The sequence below is a fragment of the Oryzias latipes genome, chromosome 5 (assembly GCF_002234675.1).
Source record: "Oryzias latipes chromosome 5, ASM223467v1".
Classification (NCBI taxonomy): domain Eukaryota; kingdom Metazoa; phylum Chordata; class Actinopteri; order Beloniformes; family Adrianichthyidae; genus Oryzias; species Oryzias latipes.
This window is the reverse complement of record NC_019863.2, coordinates 6259832-6273047: the sequence shown is the minus strand read 5'-3', so window position 1 is coordinate 6273047 and position 13216 is coordinate 6259832. Positions and strand designations below refer to the sequence as shown.

Below are 13216 nucleotides of genomic sequence, written 5' to 3'. Positions count from 1 at the left end.
TTAAGAATATAGAAAGGAACAGCACCAAGAGAAAGACGTATGCTATTGAAAAGCTAAAGGAGATCATTTAAATGTTTTCTGGAAAATGCTATTCAAGTTTAATGATATTAAAGCATTTTCTTTGGCAAGCAGCAGACAAAGTAAAACATTCAATGCTAACAGTAATCTCTGCACTTGGATGTACATGTTAATGTGTCTGATTCTACTTTTAATGTACATCCATGAACAATCCTTAAGCATTTGTGTGTTTTTTTTTCTGAACTGGCTGACTGCTTAATATGCCAACTGCAATCTTTGACTGAAATAAGACAGAATAAATAGGTTGGTGCAAATGGTTGTGGCTTTACATCAAACGTCTGATAGAAATGTGTAGATGGTGACTGCATAGTGTGCATATGGAACCTTAAGTATGCATTTCTGTTTGCAATAAGTGTCTGCGTCTCCCAGCCTCGTGAAATATGCAGACTCTTAGGCAAAGTAGGTCACAAATGCAATGCGGGCTGTCTGGCATAAAAGACACACAGCTTTTCATGACCACACAACTCTCTCACTCCAGAGAGACCACTGGAAAAGAAGAGAACTGATGATAGACATGCAAGAAGAGGAAAGATGAAGGCTTGAGGATAGGATTGTTTTAATGTGTGTGGATGTTGTAATAAAACCGTTGTTGCTGAGTTGCATAGATGTGTGTAAAGTGGAGTGAGTGCATGTTCTTGGTTGCATGACTTTGTGCATTTGAAAGCAAAAGCATCCATTTACTTCTCCCCTGTGACCTGTGTGTGTGTGTGTGTGTGTGTGTGTGGGGGGGGGGGGGTTGTCCGTGCAGGAAAATTGTGGATGGAATAAATGCAAATACAAAACATATGAATAATTGAAGCTTTTTCAAATCCTTCAGCATGCAGTTGCCTATCTCCCCCTCTCTCTCCATTTTTGTATGCTGTTGTCTTTTTTAACTTCAGACAGATGTATTGAGATTGATTGGAAAGACAGACAGACAGATACTTCATTGATACCAAGAGAAATTATATTGCAGTCTGTAACACCAGATCATTCACAAAACTACCATAAATGAATAAATAAATAAGTAAAAGTGTTAAAATAAAACAATTAACCAAATAAAAAGCAGACATGCATCCGAGCTCGTGCAGACGCACAGAAACATGTATGATGTAAATACAAAAATCCAGACAGGAAAAATCCAGACAGGAAAGAGAGAATATAAGATAGCAAAATAAAGTCTAAAAAAATTGGAGAGACAACAAGCGCAGCAAAGGGCTCAGACTTACTGCTGGAGAACTGAATAAGAGAAAGGACACAGAGGCAGGGTTTTACCGTTGGTAAATGACAGTAAACCATTATGTGTAATGTGATTATGAAATGGTCAGCCCACTTTGATTCTGGCTAGCAACAGCTGATTCCCAAACTCTAATGGTATTAACCAGAGCACCAGCCCCTCACTCTTTCAAACAGATTGGATTAAAATGGCAGCCAGATGGGTAAAGTTATCTAGAGGTCCAGGTCGGGCCATAGCAGAATAATCTATCCGTGGTCTCTGTAGGGCAGAGTAACTATACAAACATGTGTGTGTGTGTGTAAAGGTGCATCAAGGGCTACGTTCACACTGCAGGGCTTAATGCTCAATTCGGATTTTTTCCAAAAATCCGAATTGTTTGCTAGACCGTTCACATTTCCAAGTAAATCCGAACTTTTGTGATCTCCAGTGTGACCGTGACACGACCCAAACGAGGCCCGCATGCGCAGAAGCCAGAAGAATACTCAATGGTGAACGTCACTTGTTGTTTGCGGAGCAAACGTTAACAATGGATGTCAACAACAGTGTTGTCAAAAGTGGAGCTCTTTTTGTAATATTAAATTTATTTTCACGAAGGAGCAGCACAATTACAATCTTCTCATTTTAAGAAGGCATTGGAGTCGGGATCGTCTGTACCCACTGTAGTGGAAGAGGAATGTGTATGTGTTGGGCCCGCGCGCCCCGTGTGTGTGTGTGCAAGCGCGTGCCGCGATAGAGAATAGGGGGGGGGGCAGTGTGGGCGGGCATTCATGGTGTGTGTTACGGAGGAAGGATGACGGTAATAAAAGAAGGTTTCCCCCAAAATAAATGCTATGGACTCTTTATTAACCCGTTCTGGAGAATCTAAGGATCAGAACAGGGAGGAGGAGGAGGATCGCCTCGGGTCCCCCGCGCTTCTGAGCACGGTGGAAAGGGGAGAAAGAAAAAAAAGTTATCGCGGGAAAGGTTCAACACCACGCTCTGCCATTTAGCTGGAATTTTTTTCAAAAACCGCCCAGTTGCGATAAGAGCCCTGGAGTTTGGCCTGGAAAGAGCAATCAGCCCAAATATTAATCCAATCAGTGACCTCGCTTCCCGTCCACTGACTGATCTCAGCAGCATCGTCCACCATGGTTGTTGTTTACGTTCTCGTTCCCGCCTACTTTAACGCAGAATGATGACGTTTGTTGCGTGTCGATGACGTACGGTTCGGAATCAAGTCGCCTGGCCGGTCAGACGGCGGTCGCAATTGAAAAGAACGGCTACAATTCGGAATCAGGACGGCAAACCCACGGGGCCTGGGTCGCAATTGAAAAGATCGGATCTGTGTCATTCAGACTGTCATGAAAAGATCGGAATTGGGCCGCTTAGGGGCAAAAAATTCGGAATTGGGTCGTTTCAGCCTGCAGTGTGAACGTAACCATAATGTTTCTTTTTTACATTTTTCAATTCACCAACTATCTTTTCAGTTATCAAACTCATCAGAACAGAATCAGAAAAAATGAGAAAATAGGAAACCTTCCACTCCTTTAGGATTGTGCAACACTTTACCATTAATGTAAAGTGCAGCTGATTTGAGATAATAGTTTTAGAAGTCAGCTATTTGGTCCTGAAGCAGGAACTGTTACATCATCAGTAAGTACACATGTGATGCATGATAGTCAGGCTGCACTTTTTGGAAGAACTTTTCTACTCCAGCCCAAAATCTGCCTGGTCCACAGACCTGCACACGATCAATTCATTTGTTACTCTATTTATTGTTTTTATCCTCATTGTAAGTGCTGCTATTTTTTCCTTTTTTTTCTTCTATTTTTGGTTTTTCATTAGAAGTGAAATTTGTAAAACTAGGGGTATACTTTGATTTAACTTTTCCTAAAATATGCAGTACATATGGATTAAAACACTTTCAGAAAAATATGAAAAATTTAGCAAGAATGTTAGAATTTTGTGTGAGCAGGACTCTCAGTCTCAAGCTATGCTGCAATTCGGACAAGAGTTCAAGTAGTAAAAACAAGCTCAAATTTAACTCCTTAGACAGTAGACACAATGACTCTTTTCTTGACACGATAAACAAGGTATTCTGTTATGCTCGTGTGTTTCTTGCACCATTTAATCCAGTTATGTTTATTTCCTCAAATGTTTATGCTTTTATAGTTTTCACACCTTACATGCACAAGACGTATGTACTGATGATGTGGAGATATGCTGGTTTCAAAAACAACCTGTGTTGTCATGAAAAGGTCTGCAGCGTTAACTCGTGTGCTCCACATGGGGAGCAAAGAGGAGATGGCAGCGTGAAACCCGTCAAGCAGAGCACTGCATCGGGACAGCGATGAGATTTAAGCAAGATTATGATATAACTGTTAACGTGGCAGCTCCTCAGTGAAGTCCACACGTATTTTTCACGAGGTAAAGAAATAGTAATGAAAGAAATAGTAGTATGTGAAAAGTAATGGATATTTGTTTTATTATTGTTTTGGGTGCTGCTGCAGGAGCCCTTGTGGTGCAGAACACTATGTTAACATTAGCTGTGGTTACATGTGCAAAATATCTTTGATCGGATCATAAATCGGATTAGAATTTAACTGTGTACATGGGTACAACCTTTGCCGATTATAACAAACGTTTACATACGCCACACTATCGGTCGGAATAAATCATTTGGACTTGAGCAGAACTCTCTAAAATACCTGAAACAACCGTAGAAGAGGAAATATTGAGTTCTATTGTAAACAAACAAATATGCAGCATTTAGCCAGATGATCTTCTAAACCTGATTTTATTATTGTTATGACTATTATTAAGTGCTTGTTCACTCATAATTTTTTAAAATCCGAACTTTTTTTCTTGGCAGAACCGAGCCGGAAGAAGGGTTATGGTTAGGCTAATACGTGCCAACAAAAACATTTAGCCGTGGATGTAATTAAAAGATCCTTGCAGGCAATGCAAAAATTTGCATCTTGGCTAAACGAACATATGTGGGAATAACAGCCTTTATTTTGTCTAGACACGATTGGAAACAGGAATTCACATGATTGCTTACATGGTTTCTCAGGACTGTGCGGAATTTCTCCATTCAAAAGCCGCCTCCATTAGCTCACGATCCATCCTAAAGCCGCTTCTCTGCTTGGAGACACGGTACGGTCTTCCCGGGAGACAACGTTCCCCTGAGTCCAGAGACTCACGCACGCAGAGCGGCCAGAAAGACTGCGGTCCTGAGCCTCATTTGTTGCGCACATTGTAACAAAGCACCCTCCCCGGCCCGCAAAAACGAAGCTACAAGTCCTCTGCTCTGCTCAGAGACATGCTTCGCACGGCTTAAGTTGGCAACCGTAGTTGATGCATTTCTATCCTGATCAGGCGTTCATTACGATTACTTTTGTCCATGTAACCGCAGCTATTGTGGGGTTGTTGGGGAGAAAACTTACAAACGTACAGTGTTTCTTTTTCCTTGCTTCATTCATGGGCAATTGTTTTTTTTATGTCTAACTGAATCTACTTTTGTTTTTACCTTTCCATTGAGGTCTAATTATTTATTTTTTTGCTTATTGATCTCTGATTCTACCTTTATGTTTTACTCTTTTTCCGTTTTGTTTTAGATACTGTGTCTTCCTCAGGGAGATCCTCCACATAGTGACTAACAATTGACTATGGCTACGTTCACACCGCCGGCTGAAACGACCCAATTCCGATTTTTTTGCCCCTATGCGACCTGTATCTGATCTTTTCATGACAGTGCGAAGACACAGATCCGATCTTTTCAAATGCGACCCAGGCCACTGGGGTATGTGGTCCTGAATCCGTTATGTATCTGATCTTTTGAAATGCGACCTCCGTCTGAACGGCCAGACCACATGTATCCGACCCGTACGTCATTGATAAGCTACAAACGTCATCATTCTGCGTCGAAGTAGGTTGGAAATGGAACATAAACATCAACCACAGCGGACGATGCTGCTGAGACCAGTCAGTGGAAGGGAAGCGAGGTCACCAATTTGATTAATATTTGGGGTCACAGCTCTATTCAGGCCAAAACTCGAAGGCTCGTAACCGGGCGGTTTCTGAAAACATTTCCAGCGAATTGGCCGAGCGTGATGTTGAACCTTCCCTGCGATTACTTTTGTCTGTTTTTTATTTTTATTTTTTTAACTTGTCCTGTCCAACAGCTGGGCAGGCTGAGGGGGAACTGAGGGCCTCTTGTGTTGGACATATTTTACTTTAACAACAGGGGTTGTTAATCTTCAGACAAACCAAAGGTATGAATAAACCCCTTTTGCGATTGAGGCCAAACTTTATTAATTTCAATCATGTTTGAAAATCTTTTGTGTTGGACCGGACGGAAAAGGAAAGAAGGGAAGAAGAGAGAGGGACGTTAGAGAGAGGGGGGGTAGGAGGGTGATGGTAGGATGGGGGGGGGATACGACCATGAAGCAGCATAGAGCAGCAAGTTTACTGGTTGTTAATCATTATGGTAAGGTTCAAATGTAGTACAAAAAGGGCGGGGCCTGTCCACACACACATTCAAATGTTATAAACACACCTGCTAGCTGCAAAAATGTCCACATGTCAACACAAAACAGATAGTGTTCACACGCATACTTATGCCTTCAAAACAACAAGTGTGAAATATTTCATTCATTCAATCACACAAACAAACTATTAGTGCAAAAGTGATCTAAAACCTGTGCTCAGGTGAGTGTTCATGTTCTTCTAAAATGGATGGTGGAATGTGAAAAGAAGGAGGGGGAGCGCCCAGCCACCCCCACACCAAGACCCCCGCTGCAGCAGCAGCGGCAGCCGGAACCCCTCAACGCCACACGGGAACAGGCAGGGAACAATCGCGCCCCGGGCGACCAAATCCGCCACCCAGGCCAGGGCCAGCCGGACCGCCGCGAGGCCCCCAGAACCAGAGAGCAGGGAGGAACAGGGAGAAAGAGAGCGCCGCCCCAGCCCAACCAGGAGAGCAGCCCCCTCGCTGCGCCGGAAGAGCCCAACGCAGGGCCCCACCTGAGGGATTACTTTTTTTTCCTTTCCGACCGTGGTCAGAAGTGCGGGGGAGACCTTCTCCAGGAAGGCGGATCCTCCTCTGGGGTTGACTTCCCGGTTCAGACCCTCAGATTCTCCAGAGCGGGTTAATAAAGAGTCAATAGCATTTATTCTGGGGGGAGCCTTCTTTTATTATCGTTCTCCTTCCTCCTTAACACACAACATGAATGCGCACCCCCACTGCCCCCTCTCACTCCCTCCTGCACTGCATGCGCTCTCTCCTGTGTCTTACACACACGCACACGGCCCCAAGCACATAAACATCCCCATTCCACAACAGTGGGCACAGACGATCCTGGCTCCAATGCCTTCTTAAAATGAGAAGATTGTTATTGTTGTGGCAGGCAGAGGGCCACTGGATTGAGATCACCTGGCACACCAGCTGCTTCATCAGCAGCGGGCTGATAAAAGCCTCTGACAGTAGAGCTTTAGACAGAGACCTGCTGCGGCTTCCAGGTGGGAAGGTGCAGCAGCTGTGCAGCCTTTGGCTGTGTGTGTAGGGCCCTAACCATAGCCGGATCACGGCAGTGTTTGGCCGCTCATGCGACTTCTGTGGAGAGTTCTCTTAAGCTGCGGGAGCAGGTGCCGCTGTTTCTTTGTTTTTCATTGTTTGTTTGCACACCTGCTCTGCCAACTCGGTGACCCCTTGGTGCACCGTTGTCCAAGAGCGGTGCTACAGCTGGGATTTCTGGGGATCGTGTGTGCTCCGTAGAGTGTCAGTGACTGCCGTCCATCCACGCACTGGGGAGCAGCGTGACATAGCTGGATTGACAGCTATCGGACCAAGTTCCCCCTTCCGGCCTTCTATCGCCCCAGGCACAACCAGAGTCCAGTGTCCCACCACCCTGGACTGGCGTTGATTACTGCCACTGGATGCAAGGGGCGTGGCCTTGAGCCTGTTGCGCCGCAATAGAGAGCGTGCAGCTGACTGTGGGCTGGGCATGATCGCCCTTGTGGTTTGGTTAATTCTTTTGGGTGTCTTTTAGAATAGGAATTTTAATGCTATTTCTTATAAAGGTTGTTAATTTTCTTAAAGCACAGTCTTGGTTTCCTGTGTCGGAGAGTCCTGTGCTTTTGGTTTTAGTTTTCTGCTGGCGGTATCCAAGGGGAAACCATAATGCCACATTGTGCTGGCTCCTTCGTGAAAATAAATGTAATAATCCAAAAAGAGCTCCCCTTTTAATTGGAAATGTGCACAGCCTTGCAAAAAATCTGATTTTTTCAGAAAATCGAAATTGAGCATTAAGCCCTGCAGTGTGAACGTAGCCAATATATATGTGTATGTATATGTATATATTTATGTATTTGTATTCGAGGACTGGACTACCTCTTGAAGCTCATCAAGAGAATGCCAGGAGTGTGCAAAGCAGTAATCAAAGCAAAAGGTGTCTACTATGAAGAACCTAGAATATGACATGTTTTCAGTTGTTTCACACTTTTTTGTTATGTATATAATTCCACAAGTGTTAATTAATAATTTTTATGCCTTCAGTGCAGTGACGTGCGGTGAGGTTAATGGCTGGTGAGGCACTGACGTCATCAGTCAGATTTACAAACATATGAACCATACTGAGTAACTTATTCACCATTTAATTGACAACAGTTAACGTGTTTTGTTTAAAATATCATTTCAACATGTTTTTTTTCATATACAAACTGCAGCATAGAAAAAAGCACAAACGTTATTATCGTCTTACCTTTACTTGTAAATAAAGTTCATACGCCGCTCCTTCTAAAGAAAATGACTTGCCGCTTGCTATCACTTCTTCCAGTATTTTTTAGCGTCATAATCTCAGGGCTCACCGGCGCCCCCTAACATAAGGCACGAGAATGTCTGGCCTCACCCAGCGGCTTTTTCGCCGGCGTTTAGTGCTCAGCACAAGAAACATGTCCCTCACATACAGTTATTTATAAAAACAAACACTGTACATCATATACATCTGCTAAATTAAGTAAACTCAGCTCCTATAGTACAAGTGATTGAACTGACATACAGAGAGACAGCAGTACCGTCTGACTGCATAGGTATTGCGCAATCCAAGGTGAGGCCCAGCGGGCTGGTGCCTCATCGCACGTCACTTCTTATTATCTGAACGGCAAATGCGGAAATTCAGCGATTTTGAAAAGAAAAATCACCCAAAAATGGTACATTTAAATGGAAAATGACTGCAAAGCACAAATTACTGATTAAATATAATAATTGAATTTATTTTTTCTCTTTTCTTCCCATAATGACAGGTGAGGCACAGCCTCACCTCCCTCTCCTGACTGCACGTCACTGCTTCAGTGTGACTCTACAATTTTCATAGTCATGAAAATAAAGAAAACTCTTTGAATGAGAAGGTGTGGCCAAACTTTTGGTCTGTACTTTATGTATGTACAGAAAACCTTTACTTTGATTGAAAAAAAGTATTTGTTAATAAGTTATTGTTGTCTGAAATATTGTTCTGAAATTGTTATTAGCTATAATATAATGTCTTGCTATAATAATCACAAGACAGCTATGTCTTGTGAACACCGAGAATCACTTTGCCTTGCCTTTTGGTATTTTGTAGCTTTGTTGAAAGTATCGCTGAAATTATGCTGGTAAAAATGATAACAATTAATCAAGCTACTACAGTGATTGAAGTGGAAATACAAAGTATGAGGCCAACATTGAAATAGCAGATGTAATGGAAAAACAGAGGCAGGCTGAGGCTTGTGGGGAATAACGGTCAGGAAGTAATGCACTCTTTATTGAATTAGATGCTCTACAAACCCAAGTAGTCATTATCCAGCTGAGATCCAGACACAGCCACTCAAATAGGGATCCAATAATTCAAAGGGATGAACAACCATTCATCATAAGGCTCTTCTACAGTGTACTGGTTACTTGTCCTTTGTAACCAGGGATTAGATTTTGCTGACACACAGTTGACTTTGGTCATTTCTACATAGTTTCAAAAGCAAGTCACCTTTGTTATACGGGTCCCAAAAATAAAAATGTAATGCCTTTGTGTTGATCCACAGACAGGAAGTAATAATGGAAATAATAATAATAATAACAACCTTTATCACCTTTTATAATAAAAATCACAAAGTGCTTCACAATAAAACACAAAGTAAAACAAAAAAGTAAAATTAGGAATTAGGAAAAAACGATTTTAAAAGGTATGTTTCTCACCTCTTTTTTAAAGAAAACACTGAGTCTACATGCCTGAGGCTTCAAGGAAGGGAGTTCTAGGGATGGAGCCACTGTTGCAAAGGCTCTGTCACCTTTATTTTTTAGGCATTTTAGTAACAGGGTGATGTGTGAATACTTGGAAGATTTGGTTAAAAGCTTACAGCAGCATTCTGGACAACCTGGAGCCAGTCAAGAGATTTCTAACGTAGACATGCGAAGATGGAGTTGCAATAATCAAGCCAAAAAGACAGAAAAGCATGGATGAGCATATCTATCTTAGAACACGACATAATTGGACTCAGTTTGGCAATGTTTTTTAATTGATAAAAACAAGAACGAAGAAGCCACCAAATGTGGGAAAGATAATCCTGGGTCTAGAGTTACCCTGACAGAGGGCTTGATAAAGGAAGTACCAGAAGGGCAGAGTCCCTGGACTATCAGACGGAGGCAATTGTCAGGAGCACAGAAGAGGACCTCAGTTTTACCTTCATTTATTTGGAGAAAATGATCAGTCATCCAACTCTTGACCAAATCTAGACACCTCCGTAAAATCCGTAAATTTTAAAAACATCATAAAATTGAAAAGACACATATAGCTAAATATCATCAGCATAGCAATGGTAAGAAATATCCTTAAAAGAGATCAAAATATGCTGCAAAGGCAGAAGATATAAAATGAATAATAGAGGTCCCAAAACAGACCGTTGTGGTAAACCACAAGTGAAGGATGCAGAGGAGGACTTTAAATTAAAAGATGCAAAAAAAAGGATCTTTAGATATGAGGAAAACCAGTTTAGAGCAGATCCAGATGCCCAACCCGGTTTTTCAGCCTGTCAAAGAGGACATTGTCAGGTGACCCTTCAGGACCTGACAGAACGAACCGACCATCATGGACCCAGCAGGAACGGCCCCTTTAAATCAGACTTTGTCTGCCTACGCCATCACCATAGACAGACAAGAACAGATGATCCACAGCCTCTCCGAAAATCAACAAGCCATCACACAACAGTTGACCCAGCTCCAGACCTTGCTCCAAACCATTGCCGATTTGTCACGCTCACCTGCTCCTCCACCGTCACCTCCGACGAGTCATTCTTCCCCAGTCCAGAAAGCCCAAGCCCAATCCAGATCCGTTTTCGGGAACCACTGACCATTCTAGAGATTTCCTCCTCCAGTGCACCTTGGTGTTTTCACAACAGTCCAGCATGTACTCTCAGCATGTACTTTGACAAAGCAAGATAGCCTACGTTGCATGACTGTTAAGTGGCCGGGCTCTGGAATGGGCCAAAGCATTTTTAGCAAACCACAGTCCAGCTGCGTTATCTTTTCAGGACTTTATGTCTCACTTCAAACAAATATTCGAGACACCAGAGAAATATCACAACGTCTCTCGGAAGTTGCTGGGTCCATGCCAAGACAAACGCTCCGTGTCCGATTAGTCTGTTAATTTCCACATCTTGGCCATGGAAGTGAGTTGGGACACTAAAGAGCTTCAGGAAGTGTTTTACAACGGGTTAACCGACTCCATAAAAGTTTTACTTTTGGAATCATGACAAAACCTGTCTCCCTGGATTCTTTTATCCCTCTCTATTGGAAATGACAACCGTCTTCAAGAGCACCACTCTTCCCGGAACTACAAGTCCCAGCCAACCTTTCCCAGAACCACGTTACACTTCCAGGTAACGCCTCTCTCAAGTTTTACATCAGACGAGCCCGCGGCTCCGTCATCATCATCCACAGAGGAGCCTATGCAGCTGGGAAAGACGTGTTTAACACCAAAGGACAGGCAGGTACAATGTATACAAGGTAAATGTTTTTTTGTGGCAGCAATGTGCACCAGGTGGCTGTCTGCCTGTTAAACCAAAAGAGACAGCTCTTCAGTGATAATGGGGACACTGAAGGGCGAAGGGTCTCAAAGTCACACCCCATCTAGTACTGAATTCATGGTTTTCCTTTCGTCCCTATCTGTCCTCATTAACTCTGGAGCTGAGGGAAAATTCCTCAAGGGAATTCTACTTAAACTCTCCCCTTTAGACCAGTGGTTCTTAACCTGGGTTTTATCAAACCCTAGGGGTTGGCCCCAACCTACTTTGGTTGATGTTGATGTTTTGTAGCATCGACTCGTAAAAGGCACAGTGCCATACATCTTACCAATAGAGCAGCCCATTCCTACATTGACGTACTTAAGGCACAGATGTAATCTTAGCCAGTTCAACTGAAACATATCTTTAGTTTGCTTTGTCCCCGTCACTGCAGCTACGTGTTTGAAGATCAGACTGACTCGCATCATTACAGACGGCACTGGAAGTGATGACTCTTCTTCCTTTATGAGTTTGTTTCAGTGCGGGTCCTTGCTCGGATAACATTTCTTTGAATTTTGAATTTTCACTTTTACCAGCATTCCATGTTTGGACTGTTTTACAATAAAAAGATCCCACAGTTCTTCATTTGTTAACAAGGTTGCAAGTGTCTTCTTCTTCGATTTTGATTTCTACTTCTTCAATTTTTAGAAAATGCTTTTTTTCTTCGTTGTTTTAGTCTTACTCTTTGTGTCTGTTTTGTAGTTGCGATGCAAAATTGGGGATTATTACACATTTATTTTACTCGTGAATTTACAGCATTATAAGAGCTTAGTTTGCAGGAAATAATTATGTGCGATACCTGCAATCCCAAAGCAAAATTCAGGCCCTGGGCTGTGCCCCACAGGTAGGATGTGAGCTGGAGGAGAAGGGGAAACTCTGGTTGGACCTTGATGAAGTGATGATGAGCATCCCCAGATGAGTGAGGGTTGTCACTGCTGCAGATTTCAATGGACATGTTGTTGCAGGAAACAAGTGATGAGGAGGTGATGAGCAGGTTTGGCATCCAGAAGAGGATCCTCAAATATGTTACATTTGCAATGAGCTATTACAACAAACAAAAAAGAGAAACATCCTTTTATATTATTGTTTTGACCATTGTAAATATATACTCATGTAGTTTAGTATTGAGAAAGTAACCAACAAGTAATAAACCTTTTTTTTTTCTGATCTCCAGCTAAAAATGTGTCTTTGACCGGAGAAATCTGGCTGAAGGACAACTGCAGGATCTCACATGACCAAGGGCTGAGCAGAAGTGTTGAATTACTCCAATCAGCATCATCATTCTCTTGTCAATACCAATCGTCTATTTTTTCTTTTGTCATCTATTTTTCAGTCCCTTGCCCATTTCCTATGGTATGCATGGTATGCATACTAAGTTATGTAATTGTTCTTTTCTGCTAATTTGGTAGATCATTTCTTTTTCTTGGCTTACTCATCACAGTTACACAATCAAGCTAATGCTTCCCAATCTGTTTGGTGATCCCTTCTTCCCCTCCAATTGTCATCTGATCTGTACAGTAAGGACTCTGAGACCACCTCACAGAGGACAGCAGAGATGGAGGGCGGAGGCCAGATCGATAGCTTTTAACTGGAAGGAGCCCTCAGTTCAAATTACAGATCTCTCTCAGACACACATTCAAATCACAAAAAAATAAACATTTAACATCTATTATTCTTTTTGTTGTTGTAACAGAGACTACGGTTTGCATGGTGAATGCTTTATCAATGGTATGTTTTAGCTAGTGGTGTCAAATGATTGCGTCAATCAGGATTGAACAATTAAATGTAAATTAGTACGTTTTTATCGTGTTTGTCTCATTTGTATTTTAAAACTATTATCTGTTACGTAAGGGA

General features: G+C 42.4%; 1 protein-coding gene across 1 annotated transcript in view; it reads right to left on the bottom strand.

Moving 5' to 3' along the window:
- Positions 1-13216, bottom strand: part of LOC101172970 (poly(rC)-binding protein 4-like) — an 87388-nt gene that overhangs the window by 53208 nt on the left and 20964 nt on the right. The gene's annotated exons all lie outside the window — the stretch shown is intronic.